A 26827-nucleotide genomic window follows, 5' to 3' on the forward strand; every position below is an offset into this window, starting at 1 on the left:
TATGGCTCCGGATTTAATTGCAAAGTTACGATTCGCTTCCGCTTCCGCCATTGGCGCCATGATCATACAACAGAGAGTATCAATTTGGATTGATCGATGTTGAAAGATCAGTGTTCGCTATCAATTTGGATGGACAAGCTCTTGCTCATTATGCAATTTGAAATTTGTGGTTTCTTTAATTGGGATGACCCCCAAATGACGAATGAAGATGAATTGTTGCAGGAGAAGCTGAAAACTTGTGGAGAAAATCTGGGGAGAGCTGAGGAAAGTATGGCCATCCTGCAAAGGGAAATACTGGACAAGAAAGATGAGCTCAAGGTAGCAGAGATTAACAACTTGAACTAAAAGCTTATGGATGGAAATGGAAATGGAAATCGCAAGAGTGCGAGCAAAGGAGAAGGTTCATGTGAGTCATATTAGCACTCACGTGAGCCTTGATTGTATTGACAATGTCGAATGTCAATAAGAGGCTTCAATCTTACTTGCCCCCGAATGGTGCTTGTAGGTAGTTCAATGTTTACTGCTGTAGGAAGTTGTTTGAAGCTTTTTGTGCAAGGTGCAAATGTCACCAATGAATTGGGGAAGGTACTGAATATAACCTTTTCATAAGATTGAAACCAAGTTCAGGAAAAAGAAATCACTGAGATAGTACCGAGTTGCAGTGGGTGAACAAATCTCTTGGCTCGGCTTCTCTTGAGGCCGTGCTTTTTCCCGAAGAAAACATCACCAGAGAATGCTGAGCCGAGTCCATGTAGTAAAGGAGAAATCATGGGAAACTGTCAAACAGCTCATCTCTCATCTCTTTGGTTCAATACATTCTCTCTTTCCGAGTGTTTTCAATTAAAGAAACTAAAAATATAGTCCAGACTCTGCTGCCCAGTACAAACCACGATCTGGGACGTCCAAAGACCATGATTACGCTGGCAAAAATCAGAAAAGCAAATTAAAATCTACACTCAAACGAGAATATCTCAGAAACTGACTATAGTATGGATTGCATTTCCGTAAACTAGATCAAATCATTCATATTAGTAGGTGCAGATTTAATTGAAGAAAGCAGAACCACAAAGAAAAATTTTCCCACAGACTACATTTTAGTCTCTTCATAGCTTGGACTAGAATGGATATGAATTCAGTGCCTGCAGCAATAAATTCTATACATAATTTTTGAAGCTCTTTGGACATTGAGAATGCAAATTTCCTTGCCTAAAAAGACAAGCTAAAGTAGCACTGTTGCAATCCGAATTAATGCAGCAAAGTTTTGAGAGGATCGGAGAGATGAGAAGGAAACAGATACCTAGAACATTGCTTAAGAACATTTCACACATGATTGATTACAGATTCAGCTCATTGGTTACAACAGTATGCACAAGACCTAATGAACTGTCACTGCAAAGTCTTTTGCGCTAACTATTAACGGCCATAAGATACCAGGTCTCCAGTTCAGATCAAGCTGCCGGTCACACTCACACGACCAGTCATGGGATGGCCTCAGAGTCACTGTTCTCGACTGCATCGGAATCCTTTTGCTGGTAAAGTATCTGATCAAACAAATTATTGAAGTTTTCACTGGAAGACATCTCATCCAATATCCTGTCTTTGGCAACCACGCTGAATTTTCTTCTCTCACCTTTTTCTTGTCTGTCAGGGAGAAAACCAGCTTATCTCGTCCGATATCCTGTCTTCCGCAACCAGACTGGACTTTCTTCTCTCACCATTTTCCTTGTCCATCAAGGAGAAAACCAGCTTATACAATGTTATTTTCCTTGATCTGTTTGCAGTACTTGTCGCATTCCACAGTTCCCTTCGTGATTAGATGGTAGGTGTTGGCAACCTTCTCCTGGCCAATTCTGAATGCATGGCTGATTGCTTGCCTCTCGACAAAGGATTCCAAACCACGTCAAGCAAGACAACTCTCAATGCTCCGACTAGACTTATGCCCTCAGAGAAAGCCTTAGTCGAAGCTAACACTACTCTTGCTTGGCTCTGTCGGTTGTTGAATCAAACACCGACATTCCTTCATATTGAGGCTCCCATGCACATGTAGAATCTCTTTTCCATTGGAGGACCACTGGAAATTCGATCTGAGCTAGTCACTGACCAAGGAGAATGGTTCCTTGTATTGGCTAAAAACGAGAACCTTCTCGCCTAGTGCTTCACTGAGCCGGATTAACTCCTCTAGGAAACTCGTTCTTATCCCGGCCTCAGTGTTAAGTCTTCAGATCATCAAGCTTCTGACGCTCATGGCAGATAACAGGTTCTTCATTTTACATATGCATTGCAGCTTCGGACCAGAGAAGGGTGAATGCAGGCCAAAGACTGCTTGAACTCTGTACCTGAACCCGCACTGAGATCTTTGAATGTTCTCAACAATGTTCTTTTGCCTATCACCCGGGTTTAACACCCTTGTGCACTCTTTTGTACCAGAAATGTTCTCTTTAACAATGCTTCCTTTGCATCATCAGCCACTTTGTCATGTGGCTGAACAACGGAATTGAAATCATCTGTTTTTAGCTCTTTTCCTCTGTGTTGTACTTGCCTGGCATAATTTCTTGACACTTAGGGGGAGTTTGGTGGCGGTTGTGGGTCTCACTACGCGCAAGGTGTTATAGAGCTCCAGAAAGTTATTTTGGAATGGGGTGCGCAAGAGGATGATCCTCTTCTCAGTCCGCAGTTTCAGAAGAAGATTCCAAATGCTGCTCCTTTGGTTTAGCAGCATGTGCCCTTCATCAAGAACGACTACACACGGCAAATCAAGAACAATCTTTTTCATCTCTTCATCTGTCATTTGAATCTCTGCCTTCTTCACCAGATCCTTTACCCCTTTCCTTTTCCCTACTGCAAGCTTCTCATATAGATTGTAAATTATGCCTAGTATGCTTCAGCTCTTAGTCCAGGAATACACCTTGATCATTCGCATAACATCGTTATATTGCTTGAGGTGCCTATTTGCCTACCTGCCCCGGAGAACTCCGGATTATTTAAATTGTGGAATGTAATGCTGGTGTTCCATTTCTTGTTCCACTTCCTGAACCCTTCTTCCCAAGTGAGAAGCAAGCTAGCAGGAGCGATAACCACAGGGCAGGAATTGGGATAGAGCCCGAGATTCGTGTGCAGGAAAAGTATGGTCAAGCAAGTCTTTCCCGTGCCCATAGCGTGAGATATGATGCACCCAGCAACATCCTTAGGCTCAGAGTTGGGCAATGTACATTTTACTCCAGTCATAAGGGATGAGATCCAGGACAGAACCTCTCTGATGAGACAGTTGGACAGTCATATCCAGTATGCTGAAGACAAGCCCCTCCAACAAAGACAGATTCCCTCCGATGGGCAACATGCAACATGCCTGAAGTCTCAGTGGAGAACTTTTCCTACATGATTAAATGTGGAAAATACAGAAAAATAAGGAAATGGCGGTTTCCGAAGATTCTAGTGCATAGACATACATTGATGAGAACGGCGGTGAGTGACACAATTAATCTAGGGAAGTGACAGTCAATAACATTACTAGCCCAACTGTAAAGTGTGGACGTATTTTCAAAATTTATCAAACAGTAACAGCATAGAACTTGGTAAACCAACAGGACTTAGACAATATGATAGAAAAGATGGCAAGACATTTTATCTCGAGCTGTATCTGATTACAGGAAGCAAATCAAATCAATATCCAAATCGTAAATGAGCTCATGCTTTCCTCCTGGACGAAGGGCTCGATTTGCTTCAGTCTCCTCCCGAAGTGCATGAAAAGAGCACTTCTAGAATAACTAAATTTGCAAGAAATTTCTAATGAAATTTTGCTGTCAGTCTTATTTGCCACTTTCCTAAAACTATTTGCACTAGAATGAGGACTACTTGCAATTGCAAGAAAACTACAAATGTCAATGCAAAAACAGTAATGCATGAAAGTGACAATAATAGGAGTGGATTGTGTCATGCATCACTGCCGGTCCCATGAGGCATACCAAAGTAAATAGGATAAAGCTATAGCTGGAAACATATTATGCGAGAGTATGGGCTGCTTCAGATTTATCATTTAGTTCAAATTGGTAGCAGAACTGTTCAATTAGCTACTGAGTTTGTTACTCTCAGATTTACTAACCATTTGTGTTTTCAGAATCAACTATCAAGTAGATAAGAAATTTAGTTTTCATCTTTCTCATGGCTTCCTCTGTTTCTCCTCTATGCTTCTCATCCTCTTCTTGTGTTCTGCTTCTCGTAAATTCTCTTCTTGAATTGAATTTAGATGTGGCTCAAAAAGATACGGTACAATACAGCTCGAGGCAAATGATGTCAAGTTCAGATGGCTTACTATGAAAAGGTATTACTCACTTTCTGTAGACAGAGGAAGAATGTAATAACCTCATCATCAAGTGAAGAGCACCCATGAATATAAGGCGGATGATATGCACTTCAACATCAACCATGGAAAATGAACGGCAGAAACAAGCACGGCTCACACATTTTAACTCTGCAGAAGCAAGAGATGAGAATCTGGGAGTTTCAAGGCATTGATAGTTTGCTATTTTCTTACTTAAAGAGTGGGAAATTCATGATCTCTGATCAATAAAACTCTCTTAGGCTAGAATTAATTCTATCAAGCCACACAAATATAGTTTGACATTTGCATACACTGCCAGAAAATTCCTATCTGCAGAGCTATGACCTAATCCTTATGCTACGCCTTTTTCTTCGTAAGAGTTATGAAAAAACTCTGAAAATGATCAATCACTTCAATACTTATAAATCAGATATAAAACTCATGACAAGCTCCTTACAGCACAAGCGAATTTGGAGAAATTGTCGACGGTCTCATAGGAATAGAATTGGCCATTCTAATTATTGGTGGATACACTTGCATATTTTGCATTCAATACATTCCCGTACCAAGAAATATGATAAATGGTGGGTTAGGTAGGAATTGCATAATCCACTAATGTATCATTGCGTGACTTTTACAGAAAACCGATGTGTCCAATCTCAGATTATTGATGATTTTACTTGATCAAATTGCGAACACGGCAATTCAACAATTAATAAATTGGATGTGCTGATAAAATACTACAAGCCATGGACTTAACGTCATAAGTCGTTCGTTTGTTTTCTACTTTATAAGTACCATCTTTGTCAATTAGAAGGATTTCCAACACAAATAAAACTCATTGGCCTTGCAAGTATTATCGGATATGGTTCCTAAATAGAATACATTAGTAAGAACAAAGGACGGACAGAAATACTCTCGAAAAGCATTTAGAGACAAATTTACGTGAGGAAATAGCATGCAGTGCTAGTATTACTAATGATTGGAAAATAACTATTATCTTTTTGAGCAAATGAAAGGTAAAAATATCGTAATGGTCTTATTCCGGAAACAAATACAGCTGTCTTTATTAGGGATTTAACAGTTTTTGGGCCATAATATTCTCCTAAGAGATGTAAAAGGCGTTTGGAAATGTGTGTTATCATAGGGAAAATTTTCCAAGAGTCATAAACCTATTGCACTTTTGCCAATTTAGTCATAAACATTTCAATTTTGCCAATTGAGTCATAAACATTTTCACGTTTTGCTAATTGAGTTCATCCAACCAATTTTGACCGGAAATCGTTGACGTGGACGTATGTCATCCTACTTGGCAAAGCCGGCGCTAAGATAAAATATATTTTAATATTGGATTAATATTACAAAAAATCCCAAACTGGTACACCAGTGATAGATTTACCCCAAACTAATTTTTTGACCATCAAAAACCCCAAACTGGTATACACGTGACATATTTTGTGACATTCTGAATTTCAACCCACTTTTGGGATAAATGAAATGTGTATATTCTTCAATGCATTTGTTGTTAAATCTCGCCCGGAACTGATCATTCTCGAGATACTATCCTTTAGAGAATGGCTACCTAGAGAAATGTACGTGGACCTAAGAACTCGACCATGAGTCGACCTTCGGTGATGATCGAGGTTGCCATAACTTGAGTAACCGCAGGTCGATACGCGTAAACCCTAAAAAGCCCCCTGTTAGTCAGAGATACACTAAAGTTGCATGAGTGAAATTGACCGTCATTTGAATCCGAACTTGGATGTTGAATTTCTCGAAGTGTCACGACTAATTTATTTGGACGACGTCACATAAGCGTGGCCAACCTTAAGGTTTATTGGATTTGTCGAAAATTTGGAATTTGGACGGAGAGTGGAAAATTACCATTTTGCCCTTGGGATTTTGTGAATGCATTTGATTAAGTGAATGTTATAATGGTCATTGGCTGCCCCCTCTCCCTCTAGTGTGGCCGAAATCACAAGACAAGAATGCCCCCATCAATTTTACTCATTTCCTTCTTTGCCCTTAGATATTTTGTACAAGATGCAACCTTGGCCATTGATTCTTGATGGATGTGATGTGTGCTTGAATTTGGATCATTGGATGAGAGTGTGAGTGGGGTGGGTAGTTTGGTTTTTGTAGTAGGGTGGTTGACCCACTCCCACTCACCAAAGACGACAACCCTTCTAATCTCTCTCTCTCTCTCACTTCTCTCCCTCATTTTCCCCCTTCCCCTTTTTGCTTCAGTCGAATCCTCTCTTCTCTCCCTCTCCCTTCTGTTCGGCCACCACCAACAGCCACCACTAGAGCCACCGTCCAGCCGCCGTCCAGCTGCTGCCGCCTCTTTCTTTGCTCGGTTTGCTTAGGCTCTCTAGGTAAGTGACATTTTAAACCTTATCTAAGCTAAGGAGTTACCAATGGGCTTATTAGGGGTTGATTAGTGGCTGTGGTTAGTTGGTTTAAGGGCTAAACAAGTAGATTTGCTTGTTGGTTGTTTTCTCGGATGTTATTGCTGTTGTGCCGCCGAACTTTGCTATTTTTTTTCGAGACTTGTGTGGGCCGAATCTGGGGTAGTGTTCTTCATGAAAGTTGTTACAAACATCTTGAAGTACAACATAATTTAATTTGAGAATTATGTTGTGATGCTTAGTGGCTGAATTTAATGTTGGCATGGATGGATTAGTGTTAGTGATTTATGGCTTGATTGGTAAATTGGAGTAATGTAGGATGTTGTGGCCGAATGCTTGCTGCCCTTGTGGATGGTTTGGCGCTTGAATATGGGTGTTCTATGATGATTTGATGGCCGAGAATGAATGCCTTGGTGTGTTCACTTGTGATTGCTAAGAGATGGCTTAAATTATTGATTCGGTGATTGGATCGGTGATTGAAGTGACTGAATGGATTGGTTGGAAATTAAGCATGTTTGAGTGTCATTAGGACATGTTAATATGGTGTGGTTGGAGTGAGATACGTATTGCATATAATCGATAGGCCCTGAGGCGTATTTACGTGGGGAAAGACATGAAATTGAGCGAGGAAGTACATGTGATCCTTTAGTCCTTGATGCGTATTTACGCGAGGGATTGAGTGTGTCTTGAGGTGTGTTACGCGAGACAATGCCCGGTTATACCGGATGATAGCCGAATTGATGCGTCTCTATGCGAGTCGTGCCATGGACTTGATGCGTATTACGCGAGTCATGTGAAGTGGTGGACCTGAGACGTGTTACGTGGGTCGGTAATGAATGAGGAGTTGTTTGATTGACTTTATAATTGCATATGTGTCGCGCCGCGCTTTTTTTTTTCGGGGCTTTTGGGATTTGCACGCTAAGGAGATATTTCCTTGTAAAGGTCTCTCCCAGACCATACCTCACGTGACAGTGGAAGGTAATTTCCTATTTAGTCTAGGTTTGTGGTTTTGGAGTCGCCACTAGTCATTATTGGTAGGTAGGCTAGAAACATAATCGAGGTACGGGAGAAATACCACGATTCTACGAACCAGAGATTCTGAGTACGGGGACTTGGTTACGTTATTGATCCCAAATCGAGATCCCTAACGCCCTTTCAGTACCTATGAACGATACAATGTCTAACGTCTCATGCGAATTTTCCGAGGCTTACCCACTAATTCTATCCATTCTAATCGCAGGAAGAAATAATCAAGTATTAAATGTACAATCAATGTCAATTAGATCAATCAATCCTAAATGGTCTCTAAAAATGAAAATCAATCAAAACATCCAAACCCTAATGAAGCTTTAGAAGCTTATTCGTTTCATGATTTACATTTTTTAGGGTTTTAGGGTTTTTTAGGGTTAAAACCCCTGAATTTGAAATTCTCAAAAAATGCCACTTGGACACTTCCAAAAATTCAAATGTCACTTTTCATAGTTGGCCACGGTGTTTTTGGACTATTCTGTGAATTTTTAAAATTTTTAAATTTTTTGAATTTTTTTTTCTGAAATTTTATTAACCGAGAATTGATTTTTTATGATTTTCTGAAAATTTTTATGAATTTTTCAATTTTTCAATTTTTTTATTGATTTTTTAAATTTTTCCCATTTTTTATTTGTATTTTCTGAATTTTCTGAATTTTTATGAATTTTCTGAAAATTTTTGAATTTTTATAAATTTTCTAATTTTTTATTTTTCTGTGAATTTCCTATTTTTTCTGGAATTTTTCAAATTTCCAAAATTTTTAGATTTTCTGATTTTGATTTTTTTAAATTTTTCTGAATTTTTTTATGTTTTATGAAATTTTTTATTATTTCATTTTTTATTATTTTTTTTAGATTGTTTTATATTTATTTATCATTTTTTTAAATTTCCCGTCGGGAAATGAACCGAACCGGCCCGGTTCAACCCGGTTCGGCTTGGCCGAACCGGGCGTCGCCGACGCTGGCGCTGGTCACCTTCTCCGGTGGGCACAACACCAAAACAGTGCCGTTTTTCCTCACCTTCATTGTGGCATTTTATCGAGCACTTCATGGGCATGATTCTAAGTTTTAGCGTTATCAAGGCCATCACTTCAAGTTGAATTCCAACAACCTTCTGACAGGATTTTGGCCATTCTATTTGATCTATTATAATGTCCATATGTTCTAGTACCAATCTAACCTAATCAGAATGTCGCCGGACTTTCGCCGGCCGGCGAAATCCAGTCTCAAAACGCAAGATCAAAACTAACTTAATCCATTTTTTACAAAGGCATAAACTCCTATTCCAATCGCCCTAACCGTTTCTATCGTTCAAAACAATCATCAGAGCATGAATCGTAGTTAGAAATCACTAACTTGAGTGCTGGTTAGTCACCAAAATGCTCCGGCGAGGTCTAGGAAGCTCCGGCGAAGTTCCTCAGAATTCCGGTGAGGAGGTTTAATGGTGGCCGACTCGGTTTACGCAGGTTTTTCAATCAGAAATGCAACCAAACAATGTAAAACATGAGCACTAACAAGTTTTGAGCATCAATAATCAAGAAAATTGCATGATTTAGCTCGGTGAAGCCCTTTTTTCAATCTGGAATTCTAGAAAAACAAGTAATGAAAACTGGACTTTACTTGCTTCAACAGAGGGCTAAACGGGATTTATGGAGCAATCAAGGACAGTGGGGCTGTTCCCTGACACTTGGGCTTCAAGCTGGTGGATTCAGCTTTGCCGGAACTCCTCTAGATCGATCAACCAAGGTCGATTTTCTGACCTTCCTAGTAAGCTTGGTTGCAGGTTTACCGGTGAGGAAACTCACCGGCGAGACCAATTTGCCAGCACTTTTCCAGTCAGAAAAGTGCCGATCGCTCGGCCTCAGGAAGTTTCAACTCACTGTCACGCTCGGATTCTCTCTTTTTCCCTCTGGTTCTCTCTCCCTTTCTCTCAGTAACTTCGTCGAACACCTTCTTTTCGCAATGTTCAACTTTTTTCCTTTTCGTTCATCAAAAATTCCCGCCCAAATTCGGTTACAACCGACTTATAATCGGTTAGATTGAATCTTTGATGCCAGCCGGAGATTCTCCAGCTGGCAAAACCAATTTACACGTGTTAGATTGACCAAAATAAGTTGGCAAAGGCGCGGGTTCGAACGGGCATTTTCTGGGCTTAATGTGACTCGGGTGAGTCGGGTAAGGAAGACAACCAACCCGGGTCGGGTCGGGTTGACCTGGCCGACCCGACAGACCCGGGTTGGTCTAAATTCGCCAATTAAGCTCAATTTTGACCCAATTTTCAAAATTTAACCCCAAAATTAAATTTCCCATCACATTCCGAACCCAGATATATGATTTACCCCAATTTTTGTTATAATTGTGTCCAAGATATTCACATTTTTGTATTCGGGTTATAGGTTTTTATTCAATTTGATGTCCTAATGACCTAATTAGGAAAAATTGATGCCAAAAATGAATTACCCACATCTGATTAACCCTAGAAATGATGGCCTCATGGTTCGACAATTTCATATTGGGCACGATTCCCAATTTGGGTTCAAAATTCTTAATTTTCAATTAAATTTTGGGGATTTTTTATTTTTATGTCAAATTGTGCAATTGAACTGACCATTATGTAATTCAAGGTCCTAGAATCACTTGTTGTGAAGACACTATGACTTAAAAATGACTAGAAAAAATTTAATTGCATTTTTTGTTCAATTCGGGTTTAATTTTGCCCAATTTTGGGAAAAACATATATCCGATTGAGATTTTTCAAAATTGATGATGTATTCATGAAATTGGATTTAAAATAAGACTAATGAATATTTTTATGGAATTTTCTGATTCCATTTGCTATTTTTCTTGACTTTCTCACTTATTTTGACTAAAAGAAATTAAGGAAAAATGCAGAAAAATGCTTAAAAAATTATTTTTTGGTTTAGAAATAGGTTTCTAGGCTTGGCCAAGATTCCTAGTCCTAATTTTGAGATTTTTGAAAATATGAAAAAAAAATAAGCTAAAAATCAAGTGTCAATAATATATGTTAGGAATTGGTGATATTTTGAAGTGTATGGACCATATGTGGTCTGATATGTTATTGCGATCCAACTAACGTGCAGGGTTATATATGCATCGAGGTAAGCTAGAGAGTACCTTTGAATGTTATTGTATGTTGATTGAATGTGTTGGGTGCTATTCTATTTGTCTGGAGATACGTGTTAGCCTAGGTATGGTTTAGGGTATTGCTTATTGAGACTCGTTCTCATGATTATTATATAACCATTTCAGACCCTCGACCCTGACCATGAGCAATCCACCAAAAGCGTTTTGGGATCCCGAGGCATACTGAGCACTCGGTGATGGAATACCCCGTAGGAGACGGGGAGGCCTATATTAAGCATATTACTGTGGTGTGGGTAGATGTGGGTAGACAGACGCTGCAGCCTAATACGTATCGGGGTTACTGTTATCGAGATTTGTACGGGACCTATGGTCCACTTTGGAACTGTGATGTTCCATTTAATGGGGTAGGTGAGTGGGACCCCTCAGCGGCTCTCGCTCCCGAAGGTGTGATCACGAGCCTGGATGTCGCCCCTGAAGATTTCGACCCCCGGCTGGTGATAGTGGAGTCCGACTTCGACGAGGAGTCCATAGAGTCAGAGCCGGAGGAGGAACCCGAGAAGGCCATCCTAGAGCCAATGAAGTCTGATCCCAAAGAAGAGCCAATGGAGGAGGAGCCCGAAGAGGAACCCATGGAGTCAAAGCCTGAGTCTGTGAGTTCCGACTCGGATTGAGAGCCGTAGCGGTGCTTTAGTGCTAGATCTAAAAACCCTTTTTAGTGGACTCTTTTTGTATAGTTAGGCTAGCCTATCCGACCACTAGTCCTTTTTTATGAAGATGGAGTTTAACTCTAGTGGCCTAACGTGTGTAACGTTGAATATTGTAAATGTGTTATTGTATGAAGTACGTTGCTGAATGTTTAAGTGTTTTCTCTACTACCCTTGGTCTTTAATCTTATCTTGGTGCTTTTAATCGTTTCCACTTGCGCTTTATGTTTTGATGTTCGTGTGGGTCGGCGACGAGTCATAGGACGTCGCATTCGAAATACGACCGTGGAGGGGTGCCGTGAGCTCGGTAGGGTCCGGGGCGTGACATATTTACCCTCCGTAAGATTCTATCACATATTGTTGTTAAATTGCTGACTTGGATGCACATGGCAAGTCCACATGGATCAGTTATTGGGTTAATACCACGAAAACCCCAAAACCGGTACACCCGTGACAAATTTATCCCAAACTAATACACCTGTGATAAATTTATCCGAAACTAATTTTTGAGTCACCAAAAATCCCAAACTGATACACAAGTGACACATTTACCCTCCATTAGCTTCCAGCAAATTTTACCATTAAATTATGGACCCGTTAGCTTACATCAAATTGTCGCCGGTAAAATTATGGTCTCACCCGCATAATCAAGTACCATGTAGAAGGCTTATGCTAAATGTTTGGGTAAAATTTTGTCACTGCGCATTATTTGAGGACCAATTTTACCTGTCTCCATAATTTTATGCCTAGGCACTTGTATGTTTTGGTAAAATATGTCATAGGTTTATGCTTGGAGGCACTTATATATTTTCGTAGATCTATGTCACCGCGCCTTATTTGAGGACCATAATTTGGGCTTCGAGGTAGAGCATAGGAATTGTGCTCGACACATTTATGCTAACTGGAAAAAACTATACAAGATAAAGACATTTAGGAATTGGTTTTGGAGAGCTACATATTCGAAAATTTGTCACAAGTAAACCCAAAATATACAAGTTTCTCGAAGTAGTCCTTGAATAATCATAGAGATTATGGTCTTTGATAGCTACCGTTAATGATGCGGAAGCATCCGATTCTATGGAATAGTACTTAAGCTCCGATTCGAGTCCATTGACGAGCCCAACACAATTGATGATCATCCAGGCCAAAATTGACTTTGGTTATAATTTGCTTCGATGGGTCTAAGAATGTCAATAGAGAGAGTATTGAGTTGGATAGCGAGGGTCGCAACGCCCTTGCCTAGTCTGGGTGGCATCGGGCCCTCACCCAGATTAGGAGAGGGCATTGGAATCGGCCGCCCTCACTAGCCTAGGGTTAGAAAAAAATCTTTAAAAAAAGGAAAAAGAAAAGAGAAAATAAAAAAAATCGAAAATCATTAAGATATTATAAAAAATTGCCCACGTCAAAGCCAACCGTGCTGCATAGGACGGACGGCGTCCGTGTTTGCGATTTTCAACCAAAATTGGCCGATGTGCTAAATTGATAAAACGTGAAAAGGTTTAAGACTCAATTGGCAAAATTAAAAGGTTTAGGATTCAATTGGCAAAAGTGTAATAGGTTTAGGACTTTTTGGACAATTTTCCCATTTGCATATTGATTGAATTGAGGAAAGCAGGGGAGATGAAGCTTTCAAGATCAGAGTGCGCAATGAAAGCTTTGTGAATTTCACTTCTGTTCACAGATAAACATTGCATTCTTGGATCGGTGTATTACCTGAGGTTAATAAGCATATAGTATGATATTAGTAAAGATTTGATTGGTGAAGGATTTGGCTTGTTATGGAAACTAGTACTTCGGGAACTATGCGCCCGTAGAAAAAGATAGGCTTGTCGATATTATTTAGAGTACCAAAGCAATTCCAAAAATGGGCTAGACTTTAAGCTTTACAAATGTATATTTTTGGCCAGACAGTAAATGCATCTTGCCTTAGAGGAAAAGACTTGGGGGCTGATCGTATGGCTAATTAACGAAAGCAAAGAAGCAGGGCGCAAAGAAAGGTGAAGGATTGCAAAAAACAGGCAATGTATTGGCCATACTCATTATTATTGGGGATACACTTGCATATATTCATTTGATACACATTTCTATACTAGCAATTACCATAAATGGTAAGTCTGATCAGAATTGTTCCATCCAAAAATGGGGTTGCACATTAATTGAATGATGAATATTCAAACTCTAAGGAAATTCGACTACTAATCTCAAAATATTGAGAATTCATTGTAGACATGGGCAATTCAACGAAATTCGACATGGTTTATTAGATGTACAGAAACCATGCTTAAACCCAAGGGGGGCTACATGCAGCTGAAAATCATAAAGGGTTAATCTTTGTTAAACTCGCTCTTCGACTGTATACATAAGTACCAACTTATTGAATTAAATGCATTTGCAACGCCAATCAAACTCATGGATCTCGCATCAGTATTATTATTTGGGTTGTTTTTCATATAAGATAACATAGTATGAACCAAGCATATAAAAATAGAGCTCTTTGGAGCGTTTTATTAATGTATGTGGTCGACAACCTTCATAGTATTCTCTATAAACCAACAGCTTATTTGATTAAAGTTCAATCAAAACTGGAATTTCGCCTTTCGATGTAAGCAATGTTACATCATCTCCTCTTGTGCCATTTAAAAGTTTATCTCAATCAATGCTTGACTAATATCACGTCTCTGTTTGAACCTTCTAAGATATCAACATTTTCATCATAAGTCAACAAAATCAATGTCGAGGGGTACATGGATGATTACATGCATTCAACATTTTCACTTGTTCTATAGGGCTAATATGAACGATAGATCGTGTTTCATAGGACAAAATTTTTTACTCTTTTGTGTTACATAATATGAGTATGAATGATATCATGCATCTTGTTGTTTGAGTTCGAGTATATTGCTTTGTTCATATGAAAAATTATTGCATGTACCCGATGCTTGCATTTCACGTCCATTTCAACTCTCGGTCTTGTTTCCAATTGATATACATGTGTAATAGGTGGTGTCTTATATTGTCAAACAAAATAACATTTACGAAAACTAGAAATACGAAGTCACGTGTTATTTTAGTTTCTTTTTGTTTGAATTAATTATAAAAATATATGGGACTTCTAATTTAAGATAATTAGTAGAGGATGACATCAGATTTTGTTGATTAGAGAAAAGTATGAAAAGATATGCCAAGCTTACCACGTCTTCGGGTTCATGCTACTATCACAAGATTAACTGGACTTATGGCTCCACATTCGTATCACATGTTTCATTAGCGACACTGAAAGTATTAGAACCAATTTTACCATAGATATGCACATAATACGGGAAAATAGATGAATGCCATGTAACAATTTTCTTGAGCGATGAAACGATTAAGGTTCGCTCCTTACACTGAGCTCTTTATGATTATTACATGTGATACTTGAAAGTGAAACTATTCACCCTAAAGCGGGCCCTAAGTTCTCTATGCTTTCTTCTTTTTTCCATTAAAGATGGAGTTTGCTTTGCAAATTGGAGTTCCTTGGGACAACATAGGACCGTGCCAATTTCCCTGCCTTCAATGGATGGTGATTCGGGAGGAGAATTAGCCATGGACGTGGTAAGGAGCTAGGGTGGAGGGTCGCCTACCACGTCAACCTCGATTATACCTCGAAAGTTCTTTTCCTCTCAACGGTGTCCTCGCAATCTCTTATCGCTAAATCCACCTAGAGTGAGACACCACAATTCTGCAATTAGTGAGTGATGGGAAGTTGCACCAATCATCCAAATTGCAAGTAGGAACAACATTTAGTTGGATTAAGACAAGTTGTTAAGCTAAAAAGATGTTACTCTTGGAAATCCATACCCTTAAAGAAGACGAAGTCAGATAGCTTATTCTGGTAGATCACCGATCCGTCTTTTCGGGATTAGAGCGCATGATGATGTATCTCCTATTGAAATTAGGTGTGCTTTACATACGTGGACCATAATCTTTTAAAGAAACAAACGGATAATAATTTGATGCATCAATTGGTTTCTTGAGTAAAAGACTATAGGCGTCAACGGAACAACTTCATTATTTGTTTATAGAGATGGTCGTATATGAGGAGAGTGGTAAGATTGTGGCTCCATTGGAATATGATACTGAAGCTTGGAGTTTCAAAAGATCAGAGCTATATAAATAGGAAAAGAATTGGTCATTCTCATTATTGGTGGATGCACCTACATATTTGCATTCAATACATTCCCGTGCCAAGAAATATGATGAATGGTAGGTTAGGTAGGAATTGTATAATCTATTAATGACACATTGCCCATTTAGCTTTTATGGTCAGGTCTAAACACCATCGAAGTTTGGTAGGAGAGCTAGGTCATTCCATTGGTGGTCGGGACTTCTTCCTGATAAGAGGCTTCATCTGCATTTGGTTGCAGAGTATGGAGGGTCCAGCAACAGAGTAGCGCCTCGACCAAGACTTCACCATCTCAGTGCCTAATCCTGTCATTTAGAAAAGATATTCACGATATTATAATCATCATTTGAGCAATATTATAATCATCATTTGAGAGAGAGAGATATATCTTACCAAGGATGAAGCATTTTTTCTGGTAAATCACTAATCCAATATATGTACATGTACGGCTGGAGTATGTGAGACATGATCATTGGATGCATGTCAAAAAAGGTTTTCAAAGATGAGGCATCACAAAAGTTTTGCTTTGAAGCACTCGAAGGAGTAGCAATAAAGAAAAAATCCAGAGCTAAGGCGTGGTGCAACAAGAGATGAAGGGCACTATAAATAGGTAAATACTTCGTCATGCTCATTATTGGTGTAGATAGACTCGCACAATTTGCATTAAATGTGTTCCCATACTAAGAAATATTATTAACCGCGGGGTTTGTTAAAATTGATAGGAGCGCAACCATATACACCCCGGCGATGATTACTTAACTATTTGAGAAATTAAAAATCTAGATTGTTAGATTGTCAACAATTTTGATGGATGGAAACTTTAATGGCAATAGCACAGTATCAAAAATACCTATTACATTTTTCTGATATAACTTTAAAGTACGTATAGAAAATTCTATTTACATGTTTCTAATACAACCTCAAAATGCAACAATTCGTTATTATCATGCTCACATCTCTTTCTTATTATAAATTTAAGTAGGTGCACTTACCATTGATCAGAAAGATCTCCGACAACAATTAAACTCATTCATCCAGCATATATATTGTCAGATATGTCTGAATGAAAAAATTAAAATTGTCTAAGAAAGTAAACAAGCAAATGCAGAGAAATGATTTTTTCTATATAATTAACTATTAGATAAATATGAGCATTGCACATGTAAATTATATTTTCCGTGTTTAACGACTGTTTTTTTCAATAAAATATGCAACTCTTATACGAATGAATATACCGTTTTACAAAAAAATATAACCCTTAACAAGAAGACGTAGCTATATTAATTAACTTTGAGATGCGTTAGTTTATAATTGCAAAAGAACAATATATAGACCAAAAAGTCAAAAATTGATTTCAAACATTGTATCTCATGATTATTGGATCCACACAAAAGACAAAGGTACATTTTAAAGAAGATTGGAAACACATAGTATGAGGCAACTACTAGAGATGATAGAGTTGGCATCAGATTGTGACTACAGGTTCGGGTGGATGATCCTAGATCGGTCTATATGTAATGTACTGGGTGATGTTGACACCCAAATTTTGCCCACGATTCCATCATACACTTTTAGAGGCATAATAGTCCACTATCCAAGTTTCAATTTGCATAGGTCATATGTACATTCCGCAACGATTGGGAACCGAATTCGCCGATGGCGATTTCGGCCCCTAATTGAAAATGTGGTCATTTCATCATCTTGTGTTCATTTCCCCGACCAGACCTCTTCTACAATTTTCAACAACAGACATCATAGCTTCAAGACCTTGGGCAGGGCAACCAAAATTTTGGCCGATGGAGGCCCAAAAGCCAACCATTGCCACCAACCCGATCTAACTTGTTGCAATAAACCGCAATTGAACTTTTTGGCTCAATCCAAGCTCATTAAGCCTAATTTCTTGGCCCATTAAGCTTCCAAACTTAATGTAGGCAATAGGAAAAAAATGAGGGCCAAGGCGAATTTGGGTCTGAAGAACCTGGCCCGGCCTGGTGCCACTCTCCTTCCTCTTTCCCTCCTTTTCTCTAGTCAAATTTGGTTAAAACCCTATGAGAGACCAAGCCATGTCAGGTGAGGTCCTGGGGACAAAATTTTCAAGGGAAAATTTCAAATAAGAGTCTGAAGTGCCCTCATTTTCTCAAATAATGATCTGAAGTAGAATTTGTGTCAAATAAAGATTTGAAGTGATATGTTAGTCTCAAATAAGGGCTTAAAGTGGCCATAAGAGTCCCAAATAAGGGCCTGACCTCGTCGGTCGCTCGCTAATCGCCGGCCAACAAAATATTCCGGCCGGTCAAGGGCTTTTTCCTCCAAAAACCATTTTAATTTAAATATTTTTATTTTTATTTCTTTTTTCTTTTCTTTTTTTTTCTTTTTCTTTCTTTTTTCCTTTCTTTTCCTTTTTTCTTCTTCTGGGTTTCTCTTTGTGCTCCGCCGGTGGCCGGAAAGGGCTACACGAGGGTGACCCTCGCCGGCCATGGGCGAGGCCGACCCTCGCTAGATCTAGGCGAGGGTCGCCTCGCCATCTGCCGGTGAGGGACAGACCCGCCTAGGCGAGGCTAGCCACCGATAAAGAAGAAAACCAGAAAAAGAAAGAAAAAAGGAAAAAGACGAAAATGCCCTTATTATCCAATAAGTCAAACCCTTTTTTGAAACAGAAATAGTCACTTCATGTCCTTATTTGAAACAAAATCTACTTCAGACCCTTATTTGAGAAAATGATGGCACTTCAAGCCCCTATTTGACACAAAGTCCACTTCGGGCCCTTATTTGAGAAAAGAGAAAATTTCAAATAAGAGCCTAAAGTGCCCTCATTTTTTCAAATAAGGACCCGAAGTGGACTTTGTGTCAAATAAGGATCTGAAGTGGCATGTGAGTCTCAAATAAGGGCTTAAAGTGGCCATGAGAGTCCCAAATAAAGACTTGACCTCGCCGGTTGCCGAGCGGCAAAATATTCTGGCCAATCAAGGGTATTTTCGCCAAAAAAATCATTTTAATTTTAAATTATTTTTATTTCTTTTTTCTTTTCTTTTATTTTCTTTTTTCTTTTTCTTGTTTTTCCTTTTTCTAGTTTTCTCTTTGTTCTTCGCTGGTGGCCAGCCGACCACCGGCAAAGCCCGGGAAGGGCTACGTAGGGGCGACCCTCTCTGGCAACAGGCGAGGCCATCCTCGCCGGCCATGGGCCTCGCCCATGGCCGATGAAGGCGGCCTCACCCAAGGTGAGGGTCGCCTCGCATAGGCAAGGCCGTCCTCGCCCGTTGCCAGCGAAGCGACCCTCGCCTAGATCTAGCAAGGGCCCGCCTCGCCCATGGCTGGCCTGGGTAGCCTCGCCTAGGGTGAGGGTCGCCTCGCGCAGGCGAGGTCGTCCTCACCCGTTGCCAACGAGGCGACCCTCGCCTAGATCTAGCAAGGGCCCGCCTCACCCAAGGCCGTTGCAGGCGGCCTCGCCCAAGGTGAGGGTCGCCTCGCACAGGCGAGGCCGTCACTTGCCAAATCGAGCTAGGTGAGGGTCGCCCAGCACCTAGCCCTTCTCGGGCTTCGCAGGTGGCCAGTAGCCGGCCGGCCACCCGCGAAGAAAAAAAAGAAAACCGGAAAAGAAAGAAAAAAGGAAAAGGAAAAAAGAAAAGAAAGGAAAAAAATTCAAAAGAGTAAAAAACGAAAATACCTTGACCATCCAATAAGCAAGGCCCTTTTTTGAAACAAATATAGCAGCTTCATGCCCTTATTTGAAACAAAATTCACTTCAGACCCCTTATTTAAGAAAATGAGGGCACTTCATACCCTTATTTGGAATTTTCCCTTTAAGAAAATAAAGGCACTTTAGGCCATGATTTGAAATTTTCCCAATTTTCAATGGTTTGTTATTGCCACATCACCATCATATGTGGCATATAATTTTCATTCATATCCACAATATTTTGACACCTGTCTACCAATCAATATCAGTAGGTGATGTGGAATCTAAATTAAAAATTAAAAATCACTTCACCTCTCAACTCTTTCTTTTCTTCCTCCTCAGTCCATAGCTGCCTAATCTTTGCTCCTCCCTAGTCATCACCACCAACAGAGTCACCGGCGTCGTGACCAAGTTGACCACCACTACATTCAAGCGAGCATGGCCGGCTCACTCTGTTTTCTCCATCTCAAGATCTAATCGTCCATGGCCGAAATTGTCAGCTCTCATCCATGGCCGTTTTCGGCGTCATTCATCCATGATTGAACGCGTTAAGGCATCATCTCTATTGTTCATCCATGGCTAACCACAAGCCGACGACAAGGGACGACATATCTCGATATTTGAGCTCTGTACGTGCCTTCGAGATCTCAACCTCGCCTGTTGCCATGGCCGACCACGAGCTGACGACAAGGTACAACTTAAAGAAGACGGCTTCCTCTATTTTTTTTTCTTGATAATTGAGCTTTGTCCATGGCCCTTGAGATCTCGACCTCTCTCATCGACATGGACAAGACCAGATTTGGAGATACGACTCCAGTTCAGTTCTAGACGAAAAAAATGACTAGAAGCCGCTGTGACAATGGAGGGGTGGCTTGGCTGTCGACAGGTTCAACCACGAGCTGAATCCAAGGGACAATAGAGCCGACCGCAAGCAACGATGGAGGAAGACGAAGGCGACCAAAAGCATGACGGAGCAAAAGCTTCCATGGACGAACAAATGCAGATTTTTTTTTTTTACTTTTATTCTACATCATCAAACACATGTCATTTTGTTAAGTAAAAAATAAATACCACCTCAGCGGCTAATGTGGTAGTAATAAATCACCGAATATTTTCGCGGTCATGAGAGACAAAACATGCATGGGTGATGTCAATTGGAAGACCACACTCTCTTTCCTTCCGCGCTCCTTGACTCCCTCTCTCCTCTCCAATATTAGGGTCATCTCTTCTCTCTCTTCTTTAGAAACCCACTTGCTCTCTTCATCCCTCTCTAATTGAGACACACGCACTTGAAGTCTCTCCACTCTTGGCCCTCTTCATCCTTCTTGAGACCACTCTCTCTTCATCTCATTTTGCCTCTTAAACGCACAAACTCCATCATCTCCACTTCACCTTCATCTTTCGGTCCAATCATCTTCATCACCACCAGCCAACTTTCTCATATCTCCCCCTCCCCCTCCCCCCCCCCCCACCCCCCCCCCCCCCGGTCTCGTCATTCTCGGTTCCACCACCACCACACTAGGCGACTCTCTCTCGGCTCTCATCCTCGTCAACACCCACTCTCAATTCTCGGTCCTCTCCTTGCTCCCAATACTAAGAGTTCTCCTCGATTCCTCCAACGTCGCTTTGTCTTATCCTCGCTTAAGGTGGGAGCCCCTCTTATTTAAATGTAGTTCGTCGAGGACACCATGTAAACCGAAGTTAAAAGTCAAGGTGTGACACGAACCCAATATACCGGTTATGGCATTTCATCTTCGTAGTATGTTAACGTGGCATTTAGGTTTTGTATTACGTTATCCATGAAGTTACACATATGTTTAACATTACAGAGAGATTGTGAGTTGCGTGAGGTACTTGATAATTCTAGACAATTGAGTTGATTGCTCGAGATTTTGATGAGTTTTTCTTTATAAGCTTTTGTTTTGTCCGAATAGATATTGAAGTCTTCATTGATCGTCATTCATCTCTGCCATGTTAATCCATGTCCTTCCCTGAAATCCCACACAATGGTGCACAATCCCTGTAAACCATGGTACACTCCGTCAATCGTGTTTTCAAAAATCATAATTGGCAATCATTTATATGCTGCTAAATACTGAGTATGTGTCCACGTTACAGAAAAGACTTGGTTTGAAATGGAAAATCAGGAAGATGAATCTCACAAGGACCTGGAATTGGATGATGAATAATACTTAGAGAAGAAGCTTGAACTTAAGAATATGCCATTGCAAGACAAGGAAGAAAGATCAAATGAGATTTCCAACACTCTCGGGAAAACTTAATCGCTAAGAAACGAAAGCTCGGGCAATTTTATAATGAAGGTGTGCTTTACACTTCTATCCTTTTAGATTCATCAAAACAAGTTTATTAATTAAAGGAAGTTGCGAAATATCGGATGCGATTTTTATATCTCTTGTTTTTTTATCCTGCAACAAGCAAGATCTCAGAGAACTTACTAGCAAGAGGTGCTAAAAAAAGTGTAAGAGACTTCACCGTTTTCTAAAAGTGACTGAAATTGTTGCATTGCTATTTGTTTGGAGTAATTTCCTTTTAAAAATTAGCTCCTACATTGTAGAGAATCTCAAGTATATTTCTAAACCCATGAAACCAAATGTGTATTTGTTGTCTATTCAATTAAGAGGAAAGAGGACATCCATTTGGAACATAGAATTAGGCATTGAAACTGCAGAACAAATGTGTGAGGCAGACAATCACTCTAATGGAGGATAAGGAGGCTGACCTTCTGAAGCGTATGGAAGTTGTACTTGGGGATTCGAAAGAAAAGGAAGAAAAACTTTAGGAGGCAGAAGAGCTAAATCTCACTCCCATCACAATGGAGCGCCAGAGCAAAGATGGATTGTAAGAAGCTCAAAAACTAGTGATCTATGTGACTTTCTCCTTTCTTTCCTTCCTTCATTTCAAGTTTTAGAAATTTTTCATACTTGAATCACTCAACTCATCATGTAGGCATTTAAAGAAATATCGAGTGCTCATATTTGTCTTAATAGGATGGGTGAGCTTGATACTAGGCTATTCATTGAAGTGTTCCAAAGAAAGAGCTTCTATGATGTGTTCCTTTTGGGAGGAGCTTTTAACCGACCCCTCATGGCATCCTTTGAAGATTATCAAGGCTCAGGGGAAGCATCGGTATGGGTGTTATACATGTATTGGCCTTTTACTACTTGTTAGATTTGCCTCTTACATGATACTAAAGAGCTTTTAAATCTCAAAAGTATATTATTTAAAATCACGATTATGGGTTTATGGTACTAGTTGTTTTTTAAGCTTAATCCAAAGCATTATGATTGTACTATTATCTGTTCCTTGTGTCCAATAAGAGGCCTTTGATCTTCTCTCCTGCTAATAAATAGCTACCTGAAATACACAATTGACCAGCCAAATTTTCGCCAACTAGCGAGCTGATGCATCTCACAATAGATGCACGTAAGGTGCACGAGAGATGCATGGGTGTTATCGAGGGAAAAACACGCCCATGCTCATATAGGATGAATAGCAAGAAGCTTGGAAACTAGTGATCCAAGTAACTCCATCCCTTCTACACATGATATACATCTAAATCCACTTACAAAACACGTAAAAACTAGTACTTCTTAGTCTACTACAAAATGACCTCATCTAATGGCAAGCACTGAACATGCACTAGTATTTCTTGGTCCACAACTTCACAATCTACCACCTATTCCATATTATTGAGTGCATGGAAGTTTTGAGATATCAATTGAAGATTGGCTCGGTGAAACTTGAACATTCCTTACTCATGTTTGTTCATTGGAGAAAAATGGACCTCCCATGTCAACAATTCTATCACTACTAGGCATTTGCGGTAAAAAAGAAAAATCTGACATATGAAATTGTTTTTCTTATCAACATACATATAAAACATTAGACAAAGATATTATCCTTAAATATGAATTCCCAGTTTTAGACTTGAAAAGTCTATATCATATCCTTATTGAGCTTGAAGATACAAAATGAGCATAAAATATTAATCACAATATACACAAGTATTATGAAAATAAAATGTGGCTACAAAAATACTAACTTGAACTCTCTCCTTCCTGATCATAGCAGATTCTCTATTAGATGGTCCACTAGCTTGTGCACTATCCTGTACACCGCCGGCCTTCTTTGGTCTTCCTCTTTTTGCTTACATGTAAAAAACACAAAAAAACACCAACATTAACGATCATTATAGCCCCAAAAAAGTTATTATTAAAAGTTACAAAATTGTCAAATAAATTCTTTGGGCCTTGGATTTGTAAGATTCTTGCATGTTTTCTTGTTATGCCCATACTAAAGGCACTTTGAACATCGCATTTGGACTCCAACTTTCATCAATGTCTTATCATCATCATCATTGTCCTTGATTCTATTTTTCTTCTCTCTCCCCCTTTTTCTTTCTATAAGGTGGGCGTTTGCTTGGCTCACCACTGAATCTGGACCACATTTGTTGTCCAATCATAGCTGGGAGGGGAAATTGATAACATCTCTCATAAGCATCTTTCTTGAAGCATACATCAATGTAATCATTGATATCTAACTTCATGAAACTAATGCAACATATGACATGTTTACATGGTGTTCCAAATATATCATATTCCCTATAAGCACATGTCTTCCCAGCCAATTTAACCATAAATCTTTTGTCAAATACTTGAACCTCAAAGTTATTCCCTATTGCCACTCTATCAATACAACACAATACCTGGACTCCAGCTTAGTCTTATTTAACTTCATTCTAACCTTGGGCAAATTGGATATGTTCAAGCCACCATCAACTGACTTCTCTCTGTCATTCTCTCCATCAACATAGTTCTTATTCTTTCAAGGATCTCGAGTATAGGTTTTGCTCTTGCTATGCAAATGTATCAGTTGAAGGTGTCACTTAAGTTATTATCAACCTCTTCACATTTGGTATCTGTCTTGATGAAAGCCCTACAAAAGTGCTCAAGGCCTTGTCTCATAAAGTCTTCAACACCTTTAGGAATTCCTCCTTCAAATCCATCATTGGTAGGTCAAATTCAGCTTCAAATGTACCCCTCACAATCCTCCAGAAAAGATTCTTAAGAGCGTCTCCTTTGTGCAAATTTTTCCAATTAGCATATACATGTCTTGCACAATTAGTTGCTCTGCTTGTGGAGATAGGTATGAAATTGCATTCATTAGTCCCTGCAACCAAAATATCAACCGACAAAAAACAAAAAAATCACATTGCACTATTAAAGGGTAATAGCCAATAAAGACAAAAGTTGATATATCACCTTTTGCTAATCACGAATAAAAGTCCAACCCTCGCCCGTGTCCACGCTCAAATCAATGAATAACAGGGTGAGAAACCAATTCCAAGATGCCTTGGACTCAACTTCTGCAATTGCCCAAGCTATTGGAAACATTTGATTGTTTCCATCTTGTCCTACATATTACAACAACATACCATTAAATCTAGTCTTAAGAAAGCACCGATCTAAGCCTATGACACGCCTACATCCTGCTAAAAACCCTTTTTTCAACTCATCAAAATTCTTACATGCAAAAAAAAAAAACTCATCAAAATCAATATAAAATCTCTCAAATACTTTGGTTACTAGGTTGACTTCTATGTCAAATGTTTCATCCTTGCTAACTCTCTTCAACTCCGCCAAATAAGATCTCAGCATATTATATATAGCCCCTTATATCACTAAGAGCTTTCCATATAGCTCCATTACATTTTTTCTTGCTAAGTGTTAAAGCAAACCTTTCTCTTGCATCTACCTGCATTTTTGCAGCAGAGTAAGTAGGTTTGGCTCTAATCTTGGGCACATACTCTTGAGCAAGCCATGTAACAGTGGCTTATCTATTTTTTAGACTTATATTGCAATTATGGAAATGTCCAACTTTCTTTATGAGAAAAGTTTATCATTTTGAATTCAACTGCTATACAACCTTCCACCCCATCCTTTTACGCACTTCGCTTCCATTCTCTTATATTCACTCTTTGGCCAAAAATGTCAAATCCATTAATTACAGCATACCTTTCACAACATTCTTGAACCGTTCATGAGATTCAAATCTCATGCCTAAACTAAACACTTCCTCATTATGGTCACACGTAGAATCATACCTATTAACCATTAGGCCGATATGCCATTGATTTCTTTGAAATCATCAATATCGGGTCCACTTAGAGAATCTACCTCTTCATTAGCTGCCTCATCTTCGTAAAAAAAACTATCGGTGGAACCTACAACCGAATCTTACCCATCATCTGCCTCATCCTCTATTCTTGCTTTTTCGAATTCTCTCATCATCTTCCCTTGTCACCGACTTTTCATCATCTAATATATTTGGTTCTTTATCACTCTCGTCCAATGAGCTATCATCATTGTTACTTTCATTATGTTAAAAACCATACGAAGTCATAAACTAATAGCTAAAAACAATATTCGAACATAAAGAGTCAACAATTGAATGAACTCACCATTGCTTCCTATTCAACCTAGTAATACTCCAATGTCAACGAACAAAACTTGCTAGCAAAATGACAGTCAACTCGCAAGTTAAATGTCGAACACATCACATCGATTGAAGCGAACTGTAAACAACGCAATTCATATCCTAGGAACAATTGACTACCACGATAATCAACCAATATTCTTGTACAATTAAATTATGTTCAAGAACCTGAGGACTTTGAGCACATCTTTTGCTATTTCCATTGCTAGAGGTGACGATGACGACCACGAGGAAACAATGAAAGGTGCTAACTGATAGGCAGCACAAGAAACAATAGCAACAAGCCCCAAACATGTAGCTTCTAACTAAAATCACACACGTAACAAGAATAGCAAAAACTGAAAAACACAAGACAAATGCACATATACTTCATTAGAAATGACGAAAATTAAATTTAGGAAAAAAAAAGAACAAAAGAACAAATACCTGGTTGTCACGAGGGTTGTTTGCAGTTTCCGCCACCCTCATTTACAAGCGAGTGACCAAGCTCGAGCCTATATAGAAAGAGATTGATCGCTTTGAAGTCCACCACTCAGTCGATTCACGGAGAAATTCCTCATGTCTGTGATTAATTCCTTCGAGTGAAACGAATTGAAAGGCTAACGCATGGAGAAGGGCTGACGCGAGGAGGACTAAGAAGCTGGTTGGCTCTGGCTTTGCATCGTCGAGAGCGAATCTCTCTTTGAGCCGGAATTGAAGAAGCAAAAAGCAAGCCCTAATTCCCTCAATCCTTAGAGCAAGGAACGACAATGTTTTGTGGAGATTTTCCACATCCAAAGTCCTTTAGGAAAGTTGAACTAAATGCACTCGAAATTTTTGGAGTTCTCGAGGAGACCACGAGGTATTGGTGCATAAAGTGAAGACTGATAAATTGAAGAGTGAGCACTTAATAGTAGGGATGTGCAAA

General features: G+C 39.4%; 1 pseudogene; it reads right to left on the minus strand.

Moving 5' to 3' along the window:
* Positions 1 to 23361: 23361 nt before the first annotated feature.
* LOC130135966 (uncharacterized) lies at positions 23362 to 26388 on the minus strand (annotated as a pseudogene).
* Between the last annotated feature and the right edge of the window lie 439 nt (positions 26389 to 26827).

Source organism: Syzygium oleosum, unplaced genomic scaffold (assembly GCF_021117445.2).
Source record: "Syzygium oleosum isolate NSW1041296 unplaced genomic scaffold, Sole_v2.1 Sole_v2.40, whole genome shotgun sequence".
Lineage (NCBI taxonomy): Eukaryota > Viridiplantae > Streptophyta > Magnoliopsida > Myrtales > Myrtaceae > Syzygium > Syzygium oleosum.